This window comes from Dama dama, chromosome 20, assembly GCF_033118175.1.
Source record: "Dama dama isolate Ldn47 chromosome 20, ASM3311817v1, whole genome shotgun sequence".
In the NCBI taxonomy this organism is placed as follows: domain Eukaryota; kingdom Metazoa; phylum Chordata; class Mammalia; order Artiodactyla; family Cervidae; genus Dama; species Dama dama.
In genome coordinates, this window is record NC_083700.1 from 110,788,529 (window position 1) to 110,807,009 (window position 18,481).

At 48.0% G+C, this 18,481-nt stretch overlaps 1 non-coding gene across 1 annotated transcript; it reads left to right on the forward strand.

Annotated features, from left to right (window-relative positions):
• The first annotated feature begins 15,926 nt into the window (after positions 1–15,926).
• On the forward strand, positions 15,927–15,998 carry TRNAC-GCA (transfer RNA cysteine (anticodon GCA)). Its single transcript has one exon. It is a non-coding gene; the product is annotated as a tRNA-Cys (tRNA).
• Positions 15,999–18,481: the final 2,483 nt, after the last annotated feature.

Genomic DNA, 18,481 nt, shown 5'->3' on the forward strand with positions numbered 1-18,481 from the left:
GGAGAAGGGGACGACAGAGGATGAAATGGTTAGATGGCATCACCGACTCAATGGACATGGGTTTGGGTGGACTCTGGGAGTTGGTGATGGACAGGGAGGCCTGGTGTGTTGAGGTTCATGGGGTCGCAAAGAGTCGGACACGACTGAGGGACTGAACTGAACTGAACTGGATACTATGTAAAAGATAGGTAATGAGAAATTACTGTATAGCTCAGAGAACTCAGAGCTCCATGGTGACTTAAATAGGAAGGAAATCCAAAAAAGAAGGGATATGTGCATACATATTCCTGATTCACCTTTCAGTACAGTAGAAAGTAACACAACATTGTAAAGCAACTGACCTCCAATAGGAATTATTTTAAAAGAAACCAAAGCCCATGATGATGCCCTTGCTTACATGGACTACTCTGTCCCATGGCTAACATTCCCAAGGGATGTCCAGTTGCCCAAGTCTCATCAGCTAGACTAGTCATTGGGCCTTCCTTGAGGAAGATATAAAGTGTGTGTATGTATGTGTGTGTGTGTGTGAGTGTGTGTGTGAGAGAGAGAGAGAGAGACAGAGAGAGAATGACAGAGAGAGACTGTGTGTGTGATCTCTCTGAACTAGTAGAGGGAGTTCCATCATGGTATTAGAAAGCTAGGGGAATAAATTTCCCGTGCACTGCCTAGCTATCACTAGGCTATGCTAGGTAACAAACAGCCCCTTACACTGTAGGACTTCCAACTACAGAGACTGGTATCTCTTTTAGTTACATATTGGCTGGCTGAGTGCTGTGACTCTAGGACACGTCTTCCTTACCCTGAGATGCCTCAGGAAGCAGCCTCATGTTAACTTCTCAGCAGAAGGAAAAAAACCAGAGAGATCTGATGAGAAGCATGTATAAATTACATGCTTTATGTTTTATAAGCCACTGATCAAATCAAGCCATGTGGCCAAGTCCAACATCATTGGGGTAGGGATGTACATAGTCTTCTTACAGGAAGGTAAATCCTTAGGAACAATAGCACACTCTACCCCTACTCCTTCATAGCAACAAATCCAGACCGGAGCAGAGTAGGAGAATACCCTTGCCTTAAAAAATGGTAAATGGTGTTTTCCAACTTCACTTTCTCAAGTGGCCAATTCCAGACAGGTCAAGAATACAAATGAAATACAATATGTATATGAGAATTTTAAGGTGACTTCTAAAATGCCCTTAAATCTGTCCACTTTATTTTAATGTCCCCCATGTCACAGAACCTTTCCCTGGACACCTTCCTTTAAGCTGGCCTCTCCAATATGCTTTCAACACAGCAGTCTGTGTGAGCTTTCTAGATCATAATCCAGTCTTGTCATTCTCTGTGTAAAACACTTTTATACCTACAACCTAGACTAAAAAATAAAACTAATATTTTTGCTCACTTACTATGTTCTAGACATGTTTCTGAAATAAAGTCTGTATTGTTTTATTTAATCCTCACAGAAGCACTGCTAAATGCTGCCTTTTTACTAGTGCTTAATAGAAAGGGCCAGGGATCCAGAAAGATGAAGTAACATTGCCCTGTTGAGGCAAGGTTCTGACACCAAGAAGAGTGAGTCTGTGGTAGCCCAGCTCCAAAATGGCCCCCAACCATCCCACCATGCATTTCCTTCCCACACTTTGTCAGGGTTGGTCTCTGTCAACAACAGAATATGGCAGAAGTGATGGTATGTGACTTCCAAGGCTGGGTCATAAAAGATACTACAACTTCTGCTTTGGTGTGTCTCTGAGGTCACTCTCTCTGGAGACGGGCAACCACCATATTACCAAGAGACTCAGGCAGCTCTATGAAGAGGCCTGCGTGATGAGGAATTTAGGTCTCCTGCCAACAAGCAACCAAGGCCTGCCAAGTGGTGTGAGTGAATCACTTGGAATCAGGTCCTCAAGACTTGAGGACAGCCCTCAAGTCAGCCCTCACCAAACCCTGGCTACAGCCTCAGAAGAGATGATTCCAGCCCCAGAACCATGTAGCTAAGCTGTCCCCAAAGTCTTGAGCCACAGAAATTATGAGATGAGAAATGTATATTGCTTTAAGGTACAAAGTTTGGGGGTTATTTGTTACACAGCAGTAGATAACAAATACAGTGCAATCTTCACACTCAACCCAGCTCTCAAGACCACTGGGCAGCATGCCATGGTATCCCACTGCTACGGAGTATAGCAGATAGTGGAAATACCTATGGGGGAAATTTTAAGCCAGGAGCAGGAGATAAGAGGGTAAGATATTACAGTCTGAATGAGGATAGTCAAGGAAAAGGCTCACAGAGAAGGTGCTGGAGAAGACTCTTGACAGTCCCTTGGACTGCAAGGAGATCAAACCAGTCCATCCTGAAGGAAATCAGCCCTGAATATTCACTGGAAGGGCTGATGCTGAAGCTGAAATTCCAATACTTGGGCCACTTGATGCAAAGAGCCCACTCATTGGAAAAGACCCTGATGCTAGGAAAGATTGTGGGCAGGAGGAAAAGAGGACCACAAAGGATGAGTTGGTTGGATGGCATCACCGACTCAATGGATATGAGTCTGAGCAAACTCTGGAAGATAGTGAAGGACAAGGAATCCTGGTGTGCTGCAGTCCATGGGGTCACAAACAGTCTGACATGACTTAGCAACTGAACAACAACATTTTCACTGATAAAATGGAAAAGCTAGTGATTGTGATTTTGTTCAAGCATGGCTAGAAGCCATGGATCTCAGAAGAAGTCCTTAGATCAGTCTCTCGGTCTTCTGTTTCCCTCTGCATTGATTCATTTTCCTGCTGGCAGGCCTGGGAGATAGTGAAGGAAAGGGAATCCTGGCATGCTGCAGTCCATGGGGTCACAAAGAGTTGGACATGACTTAGTGACCGAACAACAATGATGAAAGGTATGAAGGCGGTGAGGAAGCTAGCCCTCTGGTTATGTGGGGAAGAGCCATCCAGGAAGGGAACAGCAAGTGCAAAGGCCCTGAGGTGAGTGTGTGGCTATTGTGTTCAAGGACACTAAGGACAGTTGCGTGGCTGGAAGGAGTGAGTGCAGGCATATGTAGTAGGAGACGAGATCTGAGGAGGACCAGATCAGGCAGCAGCCTTAATGGTGATGCTCAGGACCTTGGCTTTCAGACTGAGCGAGATGGAAAGCCATCAGAGGGCTTTGTTGAGAGGAGTGACTCCATGTAGCTCATCTTTAGTGCCTTTCTGCATCCCTAACAGCTGCTGAACAGAATTAAATAATTGTGACTAATACTTGCTGACTGATGGCCATGTGCCAGGCATTATATAGCATACTTTACCTGACTTAAAGGTGTCCATGGGACATCTCTGAACATCCCCACTCTATGTGTGGGGAAACTGAGTCTTGGAGAGGTGGAAAGGCCCTTGAGTGATCACACAGCCTGTGAGTGCTGGAGCTGGGTCTGAGCCCAGGCCATGTGGATTTCCTGATGAAAGTGTTCCTATTGTGAACATGAATCAACGTCTAACATGGGGCTGATGATCAGCTAAGCTGAAGGACTCCTTCCTCTAATAACACTTAGTCCTGTGAGACCAGCCCCTTCCATGAGTTCCCTGCCCAGCCCCATCATTGAATCTTTGTGCATCATCCCCAAGGGGTCTCCTGGGCCAGAAGAGGCAGCACCACCTGGGGCCCAGATGGACTGGAATTTAACACCAGTTTCCATGGTGCCTCTCAGGCCAACAGTGAAGCTTCTATGACCTCAATTTCCATGACAGTCAGGTTTGCTGTGTGAATCACATAGCACACGATAAACACTAAACTAATATCAATAGCTATGATTTTCTTTTCATTATCACTTGGGGGGAAATCTAAAACTGGTGTGTACATGTCCTGCCTTTTAGATGAAATATTCCAGTATTCCATAAGGTGAAATATATCCTATGTGTTCCATAGGGTCTGAGTAAAAGGAACCAGGTTTTGGGTTTTGTCCTAATAATCTCTCACTGTTGGTTTTGCCCTGACCCCATGACTGCTCTAAACAAGGGTAAACATCAAAGCAGGTCTTTATGAAGACAGATTCTTTCTGTCAAAACCATTAACATTTAATATAGTCACCCCTCAGTGGCCAGATAGAGATGCAATAATGGAGATTTAAAAAATGAATTTGTCACAAAGCAGACCAGTGACATTCATCTTGCTACAGAATCTCGGTGTATAATGGGATTCTCCCTGGTTGTGCTGAGGAGGCTCCTTTTTATTTTATTTATTTATTTTTTTAGGAGGCTCCTTTTTAGAAGGGACTTCCTTGTCACATGTGAGCATCAGTGACTAATGCAATCTCTCAGGGCCTGATCTTGCTTCCTATTCATACCCCCATGTGGGTGCTGGGGTCCACCAGGTACCCACACCATCATTTTCAAATCAACCAGCAGTTTCCCAGGTTATCACATGGAGCTTTCAAGCAATGATGTTCAAGTAGCACAGACATTGCACTTGAAACATTCAAGAATTCCCAGCCATGAAACACAAGATGGCAAAAAACAGATGTCAGGGACTATTTAAAGACTTGTCATATAATGTTTTGCAGATTTTTTCTGAGAAAGAATGAAAGATGTCCCTTTGTTGTCTCCTAGTGGAGAAAAATTTCTCAGAGAAGGCTGACTCAAGTAGAGCCTTTGAGGGTCAGTCTTTTAAAATAAAATAAGAACTTCTGTGTCCTTGGGGCACACACCTGCCGCAGCTCAGCTCTTCCACGACAGCTTCATCCAGGCAAATGAAGTGGAGCCAGAGGGACAGGTGGATGCTCCCCAGTCCAGGCCGCTCTAGTCTTGACCTTGTGCACTTTTCATGGTGGCCCGTGACGTCCAACAGAGAAGAACAGTGATACAGAAAAGAGGGTCAGCCCCAAAGCTGGGGATGGAAGTTGTGGGTGTGCTGGGGGTAGTCAGAGCAGAAACTGGGGCCAAATGCTACACACATGAGACCAGACGTTCTCTGAAAAGGCAATGTGAGGAGGAAAGATGAACAAGATGCCAGCAAGGTCAGCTGATGGGGCTAGAAAAGTGGGGCAGACAGACGAGTGTCCACACCCAGTGTGGGGGGATGCTGCTGCGTGGGTCACCTGGAGCCCCTGCTAAAGAAGCCCTTAAATGCCCCTCACAGACCCAGTGCTTCCCTGGGTCAGCGCCACCTTGACCTCACCCACCTGTTCCCAATGGGTCACCGCACGTTTGCATTTCTGAGGCTGTTCCCTGGCTGCCCTGTGGCTCAGATGGTAAAGAATCCGCCTGCAATGTGGGAGACCTGGGTTCGATCCCTGGGTTGGGAAGATCCCCTGGAGAAGGGAAAGGCAACCCACTCCAGTATTCCGGCCTGGAGAATCCCCATGGACAGGCGAGCCTGGAAGGCTCCAGTCCATGGGGTCGCGAACAGTCAGATGTAACTGAGTGACTTAGCCCAGCACAGCACACAAGCCGCTCCGTTCCTCTTCACCTTGATGCATCCAAGTATCTTCAGGCACATGCAATAAGCTTATCAACCGGTATTTACTGAGCACTGACCATGTGCCACAGAGTATTCTAGATACTGGTAATCCAAGGGTGATGGAGTGCAGTGTGGAGTTTCAGTCCTGTGAGGGTGACCACACAAACTAGGAGCCCCACAGGTAACTATACCCTTGACCTCCATGAAGCACTAACTGCCTGAGGACCAGGGAAGGCCACTGAGAGCATCCAGGGAGATGGACTTGCAAAGGGGGAGGAGCCAAGAGCAGAGGAGTCAGTTCTCAGCAAAGAGGCCAGCTGGCAGGAGGCAGCAAGTCAAAGGTGACCTGAAAGGTGTGCGGGGAACAGGAGGAAGGCATGGGGTGAGCTCGTCTGGGCGAAGGTCTGGTGCACCAGGGGGAGAGTGGAACTTGTGTGAAAGGTAAGGGAAAGCCCTTTCCTCCACCTGCTGGTGCTCCCCTTGCTGAAGAGGATAACTCATTTTTCATGGCTTGCTTGGGGCACATCCTAGAGGTTGGTTCCTGAAGCAGAGGATGATGCCCTGTCATTGCCATGGGCACAGGGTCTCACACGTGGCAATCTATCAGATTCAAACGTTTATGGAATGAGTGACCAAGTAAACAAAAGATGAATGGATGGGGGAAAGACCGTATTACACCCCTGACCGTGGGAAAGACTATGGGTCCCTGGATATAGCTTTTTGGTCTGAAATGTTTCATTGGCAGCCAAAGTGATTTTTTTAAAACCTCTCTATTCCACAAGGATTTCTTAATATGGGAGTGGAATCTCCCCTGCAAGTCTTGCAGCATCAGACATCAGAGGACTTGTATCCAGCTGGGCGCCCTGCCCCCTGGTGGGGAAGAGAGGAAGGTGCGGTGCCCTGCCCCCTGGTGGGGAAGAGGGGAAGGTGCGGTGCCCTGCCCCCTGGTGGGGAAGAGGGGAAGGTGCGGTGAGGACCAGAGCGCATCCTGCCCCCTAGTGGGGAAGGGGGGTAGGTGTGATAACTGTGGGGTGCCCTGCCCCCAGCTGGGGCAGAGGGGAAGGTGCGGTGAGAGCTGGAGGGCGCCCTGCCCCCTGGTGGGGAAGAGAGGAAGGTGCGGTGTCCTGCCCCCTGGTGGGGAAGAGGGGAAGGTGCGGTGCCCTGCCCCCTGGTGGGGAAGAGGGGAAGGTGCGGTGAGGACCAGAGCGCATCCTGCCCCCTAGTGGGGAAGGCGGGTAGGTGTGATAACTGTGGGGTGCCCTGCCCCCAGCTGGGGCAGAGGGGAAGGTGCGGTGAGAGCTGGAGGGCGCCCTGCCCCCTGGTGGGGAAGAGAGGAAGGTGCGGTGCCCTGCCCCCTGGTGGGGAAGAGGGGAAGGTGCGGTGCCCTGCCCCCAGCTGGGGAAGAGGGGAAGGTGCGGTGAGGACCAGAGCGCATCCTGCCCCCTAGTGGGGAAGGCGGGTAGGTGTGATAACTGTGGGGTGCCCTGCCCCCAGCTGGGGCAGAGGGGAAGGTGCGGTGAGAGCTGGAGGGCGCCCTGCCCCCTGGTGGAGGAAGGGGGAAGACGTGGTGCGAGGGGAGCCCCGCCTGCAGGTTTCATGGACCATGGTCACCAGGGCCCTTGGTTCACCCCTGGCTCTGTCCGTGTTGTGCAGAGCCACTGATTACGGGCTGCTTCCCCAGTCGATTAGTGTGTGCAGGCAGACTGTAGACTTATTTTAACAGAGGTTAAGCAAAAATCTATTTGAGAATATAAATGAGCCAGTGTTGCATACGGTGTTTTAAAACTAAGTTGATTTTGGGTGACGCCTGCTGTTCTTGGCGTCTCCACTGTACATCTTTACACACACACACCCAGTTACACACCCTCAGAATGCCACGTGGTGATCACGACTAGACTCAGAAATTGCATTGTTAAAGCTCCTCTGAATACATGTGGATTCACTGGTGTGGGAGATTGTGATTGCCCCAGTGTAGGCTAGAAAAGGGGTAATAGAAGGAGCTACTCTTAGGCTCCCTGATAAACAGGGTGTTTGAATGTTTGTCTGGGCAAGTGAAAGAAAGCATTGTGATGGGTAATGATTAAATGTGTTTTTAAGTCACAATATTTAAGTAATTTTTGGTTCTTTTTTTTAATCTATGCTTCCTAACTTCTCTACGGTGTATTTCTGCATTTCTCATCCAATGTTCTTTAGTAGCACAGATCTACTGAGTTTCTAAATATGGCAAGTTAAAAAGAAACTTTTTTTTTAACCAGAAGAGGGGGTAACTCCTCAGATATTCATTTTGTTTTCAAAGGATTTTTTTCTCATTCCCATCCCTTCCTGATAACAACATAGCGATCTTCAGAACATTTGGAATCCCAAGGGTGAAAACATAGTAGCTGACATGTTAAACTAAGGTGTCCCAGGTGGTGAAACCCACCTGCAGAATCCTTAATGACTTTTTTCCCTGTTATTTGCTGTCACCCATAGGCTGTAGAAATAATTATCCTTGCTGATCAGTTATATCAGACCTGTTATCATGTGCTGTCTGCATGTGGGGGTGGGGTGGGGTGAGGATGGCATTATGGCTGCTTTTACATAGGATGTTTGAAATACATTTCTTTACCATTCTAAAATGTCTATATCCTTGACTTCCAAGGTTCTTCTGAGTCATCTGGCTTCCTACATATATTTCCTAACATCAAACACTGTACTTTAAAAGCCCTTCCCTCAAACCTCGCTGAGATTCCTTCTCCAATCACTTAAGCATTACACTTCACCCCAATATGTTTGGGCTTTCCAGGTGGCACTTGAGGTAAAGAACTTGCTTGCTGATGCAGGAGATGCGGGTTTGATCCCTGGGTTGGGAAGATCCCCTGGAGAAGGGAATGGCAACCCCCTCCAGTATTCTTGCCTGGAGAATTCCATGGGCAGAGGAGCCTGGCAGGCTACAGTCCATGGGGTTGCAAAGAGTCAGACATGACTGAACACATAAGCAGCAGTGTGTTAGGTCTGCAGATTAGAAAAAAAGTGGTCAGTGCCATAGTTGCTTGTGTTGTTGCAAATTTCTTTTTCCTCCCTACGGTACTAACCGATGAAGCATAGTGGGGAATAGTGTATTAGGAAGCCCCGTCTGTCTCACTGCGCACGGACGTGCACTCAGCCTCATCCTCTGGCTTCCTTGCTGGTGGGCCTGGGTGCCCAGCTCAGAGCGTGGATGCCTTCTCTGTGTCTGCAGAGCCACATCTGGTGCATTAGGGCCAGCTCTCTCCTTCTCTCTGCAAAGACTGATGGAGGGGTCCTGTGTGCCAGATGCTCAGGGGACAGTTGGGGGGGGGCGGGGAAACTGGCACACAGGTGAGGAAGACGGAGAGCTGCCCTTGAGAGCTTACAGCCTGCGGGGAGAGACCAGGAAACTCTGCTGATAGATGCTTGACCTTGGAGGGTCCACAAGGAGGGAGGGGCTGGGACGCCCCTCATTCATCCTGAGGCACCCGGGCTTCCCTGGAGGATGTGCTCTCTGAATCAGGCTCCAGGGATGGTGGGTGTCACCCGGGGAGGGGATGGGAGCTGGGGGGCAGGATCCTGGGGCCATCCGGAGCAGAGCTGAGGGCCTGGACGGGAATGTTGGTGCACAGGAAGGGTGGTGTGTTGGGATGGGGTTGGAGGTGGGATCCACGGGGTGAGAGAAGTGCAGTGTGAGGAGGGTGGAAAAACCTGAAGAAGGGCTGAAGAAACAGTGCATCTGGTCTGGAGAAGAATCCTGGGAGTTGGCAAGCTGCCTTCAGATCCAGAAATGCGGGTGAGAGGGGAGGCCGATTCTGTGTCTTTCCACGTAATGCAAATAGAATTACCGACTGCAGCTGAAAAGGGGGAATGTTTGGGGATGAATGTCAGCAAAAACAGCGGTCATTGAGTAGGACTTTATGTATATTACCTCATCTAATTCTCGCAGCAATCCTATGAGGGGGAGAACCTATTATTATTCCCATTTTACAGGAGGAGTAACTGAGGCCAGAGCTGTGAAATAGGGTACCCACCATCATGAGCTGCTTAATAGGGGAGCTGGAATTTGAACTCAGGAAGGCAGATTCCCAAGCCTGTGCCAATGAGTCAACCAACCATGGGGTAGGTAGGCGTCTTCTAAGGCAGAGAGATTTTCATCATTGGGAATTTTCTAGACAAGGGGGATAGAAAGGACTTTTGTGAATGCTCCCCCTGCCCCCAGCACTTACACCTCCTCCTTTCCCAAAAGACTCCAGTTTGCTTTTGAGCATCTAAGTGGTTCCAGGAAAGATGACTGGCCCTTGGTGTCGGGAGGAGCCTGGTTGATGTTTGCACAGCACGGTCACCGTGGTCATGGGCTTGTTTGACCAGGACTGGCTGAAAGCTCATCGCTTTTGGGTGTTTCGTGATTGCTTCTGACTTAAGGGGGGTTGTGGTGGTAGTACTGATTGGGAGGAAGAATGAAAGGAATCAAGGAATTAAGTTGTTAACTTTGGAAGGAAATCTGCAGATCAGACAGATCTTAATGAGAGAAAGGTTAATCTGTTGAGGCGGGAGAGAAAAAAGAGAAAATAACAGGGAAACCTGAATTCTGAAGACCATGAGAGGAGATTGCTCAGGGCCCGAGGCTACTGGTTCACACCTGCCCCTCCTGGCCCGGCCACAGCCCCCACTGTATGACAAGAGCGTTAGAACTGAGGAAAACACGTGTGAGTGTAGGGCTATCTGTGAAGGGGCTAGAAGCCAAGCTTTTAAATGTATTTCCTAGCATACGAAAAAGCAGAGATGTTACTTTGCCAACAAAGGCCTGTCTAGTCAAAGCTATGGTTTTTCCAGTAGTCATGTATGGATGTAAGTGTTGGACTATAAAGAAAGCTGAGCACTGAAGATTTGATGCTTTTGAACTGTGGTGTTGGAGAAGACTCTTGAGAGTACCTTGGACTGCAAGGAGATCCAACCAGTCCATCCTAAAGGAGATCAGTCCTGGGTGTTCACTGGAAGGACTGATGCTGAGGCTGAAACTTCAATACTTTGGCCACCTGATGCAAAGAGCTGACTCCTTTGAAAAGACCCTGATGCTGGGAAAGGTTGAAGGCAGGAGGAGAAGGGGGCGATGGAGGATGAGATGGTTGGATGGTATCACCTACTCAATGGACATGAGTTTGAGCGAGCTCTGGGAGTTGGTGATGGACAGGGCAGCCTGGCATGCTGCAGTCCATGGGGTCGCAGAGTTGGACACGACTGAGCAACTGAACTGAACTGAACTGAACTGAGAAGCCAAGCTATCTGTGTCCCCGGGGGAACCTGAGAAGGGCCCTTGCCACAGCAAGAAGGATGCCCTGGAGGAAAAAATGGCTCAGCAGAGAAGGGCGTCGTGGCCTCTCAAGACCATTTGCCTCAGCTACTCTGGTTGCCTCTGCAGGTTCTGGGTTAGTTGCAAAAGGAATGAGCAGTTTCACATCCATGTGTCACTTATTCAAATCATCAGCCCATGTCCTGAGGGGGCAGTGGGCTGGAGAGAGGGGGTCATGTGCTCCTGATGCCCAGGGAGGGTTGGCCAGGGTCCCAGTGATGCAGGCAGCTCCCTGCTCAGCCAGCACCTCTGTCCAACCCAGGTGGAGGTGGGGCCATGGATGAACAGGTCCCCCAGTGCTAAGACTGATGGTTCTGCTTTGTTTTTTTTTTTGCAAACCGAAGTACATTAACTAGTCCTTGGTTGAGGTTTATTTGCCATCCGTCAGGGATGCTATCAGAGGAATCATCCTTTTGGAAGGTGGATCTTGGGAACTTTGTTTCAACTGTAAGATTCTATTATTTCCTTGGTATGATTCAGTGGAATGTAGTTTTCTTTTAATTCCAAAATGCAGATGTGAAACACCTTTAAAGATGTAGTCTTAATTATTTTGTCCCCACAAACATGTCTGAGACAAAAAGATGTAAAACATTTTAACCTCAACTTCTGCACCTCTGTATCACTGTTTGGATTGCTATCCTGGGTGTGAGAGGCTTAAACTAAAAATACACCTACACACCTCAGAAAGCAGAATTCTTTTTTTTTTTTTTTTTTTGAGAATTAGTTTATTAAACACATAAAGTATTGCTCATTTAGAAAAATAATGGTTAAAAGAATTTGTATAATTTTTAGGTTGGATAAAGATGAAAACATTGGGGATTCTGGAATAGTATTTCCTTGCAATTAATACATATTCTTATTTTTCCTATCATAGAATTTTTGAGTACCCCAAGGGCTTAATTGTTGCTATGTATAAAAAGAAGTAACCTCATTTTTCAGTCCTTTTTATTTTTACTATCACACATTTTTATTTGTGCTCTGTGACCCTGTTGAAAAGATTATACCAGGCCAAATTACTTGTAATAGAAAGTAGGATTCTTAACCTGACATGCCCCACAGTGTCACACAGCAAGTTCAAGCTAACACCTTGAAATTTTAAATGGTGGTACAAAGAAACTGCTCATTTTCTTGGGTTTAAAATGCAGTAAGTGAACCAGGGAAGTTCTAATTGAGTCCTCGATCTTTATATGTTTGAACAAGAGATATCAATTGTGGTTATTTTTTTAACAGGATTATGAAGACTAGCTCAATCCTTTGAGAGTGCAAGATATCCAAGTTCAAAGCCAAGTATAATATCCTTGCGAAGATAAGTATAATTGGAGTGGAAGAGGGCAGCGAAAAATTAATTGAGTTTTAAGGTCAAATACACAGGCAGATGTATATAATCCAGAAATCCTTTGTTGGGAGACTCTGTTCTAACAGCTCCCTTGATCCTGACATTCTCCAACGTGCTTTTCATTCTTCAGGGTCTTCCAGAGTGCAAGGTGTGGACAGCATCCCTAGGTAGGGCAGGAGCGGACGTGTGGGGGAGGAGCCCACGGGGTGAGGCTAAAACAGCCTAGGGTGGGCCTCTGCTCAGACTGCAGAGCAGAGAGGTGCTCAGTTTCACCTCTAGAGGGAGCACGCAGCACGCAGCATGATGGTCACTAGGGCTGGAAGGGAGGGGGCGGGATGGAGAGATGGAGAGAGACCCGGAGAGACACACACACACAGAATTCACAGGACCCTGGGGACCAGGGGCCCCCGCAGGCTGAAGGAAGATCTGTCTCTTGATGACATTTTACTGAGAAGCACGAGGTGTGATGCATGCCTCCTCCCGTCGTGTCTGACTCTTTGCAACCCAGGGACTGCAGCCCACCAGGCTCCTTTGTCCACGGGGTTCTCCAGGGGAGAATCCTGGAGTGGGTGGCCATTTCCTCTTCTAGGGGATCTTCTCAACCCAGGGATCAAGTATATATACATATATATGTTAAAGATGGAAGCCCCAAAGAGAAAGTGTGACACCACACAGCAAGAAGTGAAAGAGAATTGTTTGAGTTCCAGAATTAAAAAAAAAAAAAAAAAAAATGAGGCTTAGATTTGAGGGAAGGGGGTAATAGCAATTCCCTGCTTTTAAGAGGCACATTGAAGGCAAAGGAAGGGTGAAAGATTACAAATGACGGTCTGGGCCAGGGTATGTCAGGCAAGAATACAGGACACCTACCAGACGGAGGAAAATCTGTTGGACATGAGTGTTTTCTCCTCGCCTGCCATCCAGACACCCCACGCTCAGAGTTTCACTCCATCTCAGGCCAGCACGTCTGCCCCTGAGCAGACCCGACATCTAACGGCTTCTCCACAACACTCAGTGAGTCAGTTCATCACATCAGGTGGCCAAAGTATTGGACTTTTTCATGGAAAAATGCTAACAAAGCAAGTAAAAATAAAATACAATTCAAACATGTGTCTACAGATACCTAAAGATATTTATTTGCCCAAGAACTCAAAATTGACAGAAAATATCAGAGGATGAATAGTGTTATATTTTGAAACAAATAGTTGGGAGGACACCTAACAGATGACATGAACACTTTTTTTTTTGTATAAAATAAATATAACTAAGTAGCTAAAATCCTGATATTACCTTCTAACTCCCCCTTTGTCTAGGCAATAGGAAAGTCAATTTATTTGATGTTAAAGATCTTTGCCAACCAATCCTATTCTTTCCTGCCGTTTGCTTTACCTCTCAGCTTTAGAGAAGAAGGACATGGGAAACTGCTCGGGCAGGCTTGTTCGGTGGTGACCCTCAGTGGCCCTGAATCGCCATAGTAACAGGAGGGCAGGTGGCCTATAGCGCCCAGGTCCCCAGTTTGGCCAGATGTCAAGTAGGTCGCGGCTTTGCTGGGTGGCCCCAGCCCCACCCGCCTCCTGTCGTCCTGAGCTCCCACGTGGGAGGGGGTTCTGCGCTGTGGAGGAGTGCGCGCTGTCACCTATATTAATAGAGTTGCTGCCAAACTGTTAGGACTGAAAAAAAACAACAAAGTGCTTCAGTTGCAAAGTGCATCAGCTGCTGCTGAGTTGGCCTCGGTCAGCGGCAGAGGTGACGGGAAGCGTCTCGAACCATCAGAGGCCTCAGTCAAACCGGATACAGGCGTGGAGGTCACTGTGAGGAGGCAGTGAGGGGCAGGACATAGGGAATGTGGGCGGACGAGTGCCCGCGAGGTCAGCCTGCAGAGTGGACGGGACCGAGATCCCTCTGAACAGATCCCAGGAGCCTTCTCGGATCTCTGGACCCTGCCTCCCTTTGCCAAGTCTTTCTCCGCCTGAACACAGGCTGCCCGACTGACTGGCTTTGCAAGAGCAGGTGGGAATTCTCTCGCAGGTGACCCCACCATGAAGCGGGTCAGCCCTGTACAAAGGCGTCGGGAGGCTTCTGAGTAAGGCTGAAGGTCCTGACAAAGGTCCCCAAGTTCAACCTGGATGGGAGGGGAGTTTGGGAGAATGGACATGTGTATATGCACGGCTGAGTCGCTGTAGTGTCCACCTGAATCTACACAACATTGTTATTAGGCTATGCGTGCATGCACGCTAAGTCACTTCAGTCATGTCTGACTCTTTACGACCCCAGGGACTACAGCCCACCAGGCTCCACTGTCCATGGGATTCTCCAGGCAAGAATACTGGAGCAGTTTGCCATTTCTTCCTCTGGGGGATCTTCCCGACCCGGGGATCGAACCCATGTCTCTTTCATCTCCTTCATTGGCAGGTGGATTCTTTACCACCAACACCTTCTGGGAAGCCCATTAATAGGCTATACTCCAATACAAAAAAAAAAAAGTTCCCAAGTGCCACAGTTTTGTCCACACCAAGGGGAAACTTGTTTGCTAGAAGGTACTCTATTCTCAGGATTCCTGACAATGCTCAAAGAAAATTCAAAGCTCCTACTTTGTGGGAGCAGCCGCTGGAGCTGCAGGCATGCACCCAGCCCTCAAGTTCTAGTTTTCAGAGGTTGTGACGGTGGGTTTCAGCATCAGAGGGTCTCGACGTGAAGCCTGAACTCGCCAGCTCTGGCACCTCAGTACGATCACCTTTCTCTCCCAAGTGTGAAGGTTCCCCCTTTCAAGTTAGAATATGAGTTCCTACTTCTTGAAAGAAAAAGTGAAAGTGAAGTTGCTCAGTCGTGTCTGACTCTTTGAGACCCCATGGACTAGCCTACCAGGCTCCCCTGTCCATGGACTTCTCCAGGCAAAAATACCAGAGTGGGTAGCCTTTCCCTTCTCCAGGGGATCTTCCTGACCCAGGGACTGAACCTGGGTCTCCCACATTGCAGGCAGACGCTTTACTATCTGAGCCACTAGGGAAGTGCTTACTTCTTAGGGTTGTTTTGAGGATTAGATAGACAGTGGAAAGAAACGATGAGGATGGCATGGGCCCCTGGGGTATTATACCTCAGGTGTACTTGCCAAGATGGGATCCAGTTGACGCAGGGCTCTTGAAGGGCATGGGCGAATATTGACAGCCAGGCCTCTGGGATCTGAAGGCTGGGCCTTCACCTCTTCCTCTGAGCTCATTCTTCAAGGAATGATGCCTTAGACTGGACAGGACCTCTGGGGCAGGGCACAAGAGCAGCCACGCTGAGCTTGGCACTCAAGCTCTCTATTCTCACTGCAGTTATCTAACCAGCTCTCTGATTACAGATGGCGTGGGCCGGTGTTTTGGCCATGAACGCTGGGGCTTCCTTGTCATCATCAGCTTCACTTCTTGCCTCTCCAGAGTGTGGAGATCCCAGTATAGAACGTATAAGAAATCACCCCAAATGAGACAGACGTGTTCTAACTTCTCCCCTAGCCTAAGTTGTTGAGAAGGTTCATGCACGAGCCTTGGACCCAGGCCTCCTGTTCGCCCTTCTGACGGATGCCGGTCCCTCAGACATTGTTCTCTGGGTGTGTCAATCAGCTGTGAGTGGGGGCCAAGATTTCCAGGAGGACAGCGGCTGCAAAGCTCCTAGGGACTTTGTCCAACGCCCTCTTGGGTCCGCTTGCTGCATGGTGACGGTGGCCTCCAGCAAGGCTGTGATCCAGCCCAGAAGCAGAGGAACAGGGTCCTGTAGGCTCCAGAGTCCGATGGGCATGTGACCAAAAGCAGAGCATTACCCCTGGGGAGGAGGCTTCCCCGGTGGCTCAGCTGGTAAAGCGTCTGCCTGCAATGCAGGAGACCCAGGTTCAATCCCTGGGTAGGGAAGATCCCCTGGAGAAGGAAATGACAACCCACTCCAGTACTCTTGCCTGGAAAATTCCATGAACGGAGGAGCCTGGTAGGCTACAGTCCGAGGGGTTGCAAAGAGTCAGACACGACTGAGGGGCTTCACTAGCGACCCTTGGGGAGCTCATAGACCAGCAGAGGGCAAACACCTCATGAAACCACAGCCCAGATCTGAGGCCATTTCCCCAAATTACTAGAAAGAAAAGACATTCAGTACTTAGGGACGGCCAGCAGAGAGCTGACTCTTCAAGAGCAAAAGAGACGCCACAGACCCTGGAGCACTACGTTGAGAGAAGATTCCCCACAAGGCAGCGTTCCGTGCCCAGCTGGAAGGTCTTCTAAGTGCGACGGCTACTTATAAATATTTCTAGACATGCTAATACTATAGCTGTGATGATCTAGTCAAGACGGCAGAGTGAGCAGATATCAAACAATAGGAACATGATGGATGAGAGAGGAGAATTTGAAGGGAAGTTAAAAAATGCTTGATATGGATCTACGTGTTCAATTCAACATTATTCACATTTATGTGAATGATTCTGTATGTATGCATGTTACGGTTCACAGCAAAAAAATGTTTATTTTGTTTTAAAATTTGGGTACATTGTCTTGTTCAAAGAGTTTGACTGAATTTAGATTGTTAAAACACGTACTTTATTTCTTTTCTTTTCTTTCTTCCCTTCGTTTGGCTGAGCCATGGGGCATTCAGACTCTTAGTTCCCTGACTGAGGATCAAACCCATGCCCCCTGCAGTGGAAGTGGGAAATCTCAACTACTAGATCACTAGGGAAGTCCTTTAATTTAGATTTTTGACTTGAGGGAAATACATGACATTGGATCACATCCTAAGGTATGAACCTTTCCATGGCAAAACAAAGCTGCTGCTTTCCAAGCTGTCTTTCCATCTTGAAATGCTTTGAACTGGAATATGTTTTTTTTTTTTTTCCTTCCTTGCCAATGCCAAGATCTAGTCTATAATCACTTTCCTTTCGCACATGACGATAAACATTCAATTAAAGTCTCTACCCCACCAGATCAGAATCACTGGCTAACTCACGAAACTGACATAATTACCTACCCCGGAAGGCTGAGCTTGATGAACAGCAAATTACAGTTGTTAAATGATCCACAGGAGGGCTCTGCTGATGCTCCGAACACAAAAGGAGGCGCTTGGTTAGAAGTGTGAGGAAATAATGAGAGGAAAAATGGCCTGGATCTTCACAGCTTAAACAACATTTCAATAAATTATAAGATTCAGTCGAGTGCTACATCTGATACAAATTAAACTTCAGCCTTGTGGTGCTGCAGAAATTTATAGTAACCCACGTAAGACACATCGGTACAAAAGAACAAGTGCTTTTCAGTAAACTAGTAGCCTGAAAGTAATTCATAAGAATTTCAATACAAAACCCAGGACCAACAACTTGGTTTTCTCAACACTTCATTTCCAGTCTTGCTTTTACTTAAACAGCTTAATAACTCAAGAAAAGACATCTGAGAAGATAAGCATCGTTCAAGAGCTATTATTTTCTCTTTTTGTCTCTTGCCCACCTACTCATTTGGTAACAGGGCCATTAATAGCAGAAACTGCTATTGAGTTGATTCAAGCACAGCCTCCTCTATCTTGGGTTCTGAAGCTTTAGAAAAATAAAGGCCGCAAAGGGGAGCAATTAACTACTGCCTGCCGCATCAGTAAACGAGCGGTGTTGCAGCCGTCGAGCCATCCCCTTACCGCCACCCAGACGGTGAGCCACCAGGGAACTCAGGGGAGAAACCAAGATTCCTGCCATTTAGCAGTCAGCAGACAGCAGCCGCCTCCAGCCGCACAGCCTGAAGGAATCCAGGATGAGAAAACCCAGGATGCTGGCCCGGGGTGGCTGAGCTGCAAATCAAAGGAACGATTTCAGTGAGCCAGGCTCTTGCAGCTTCCCATGCAGAAAAAAGGAATAAATTCCTTAACTTGAGATGTCTAGTTTTCTTCTCTTAACAGTAATCTTTTGTTCTGACTGCCTGCTCTTGAGGCAAAAAGCTCCTACATATCCCGGCTCTCCCTGCAGCCCTTCTTCTTGGGAAGTCTTCTCAGCACAGTCTGAGATGTGGTCTCCCGGTCTTGAAGCCCTAAGAATGTTTGCTGAAGAAAACATAACTCTTATCTTTTGGGTCATGCATTCTTAAATTTTATGTATTTATCTTAATTGGAGGATAATCACTTTACAATATTGTGATGGTTTTCACCATACGTCAGTACGAATCAGCCATTGGTATACACATGTCCCCCCATCCCAAACCCCTCCCACCTCCCTCCTAACCCCATCCCTTGAGGTTGTCCCAGAGCCCCGGCTTCGGGTGCCCTGCGTCATACGTCACACTCACACTGCTTATCTGTTTTGCACATGGTAGTGTAGATGTTTCAACGCCATTCTCCCAAATCATCCCGCCCCCTCGTTCTCCCACTGAGTCCA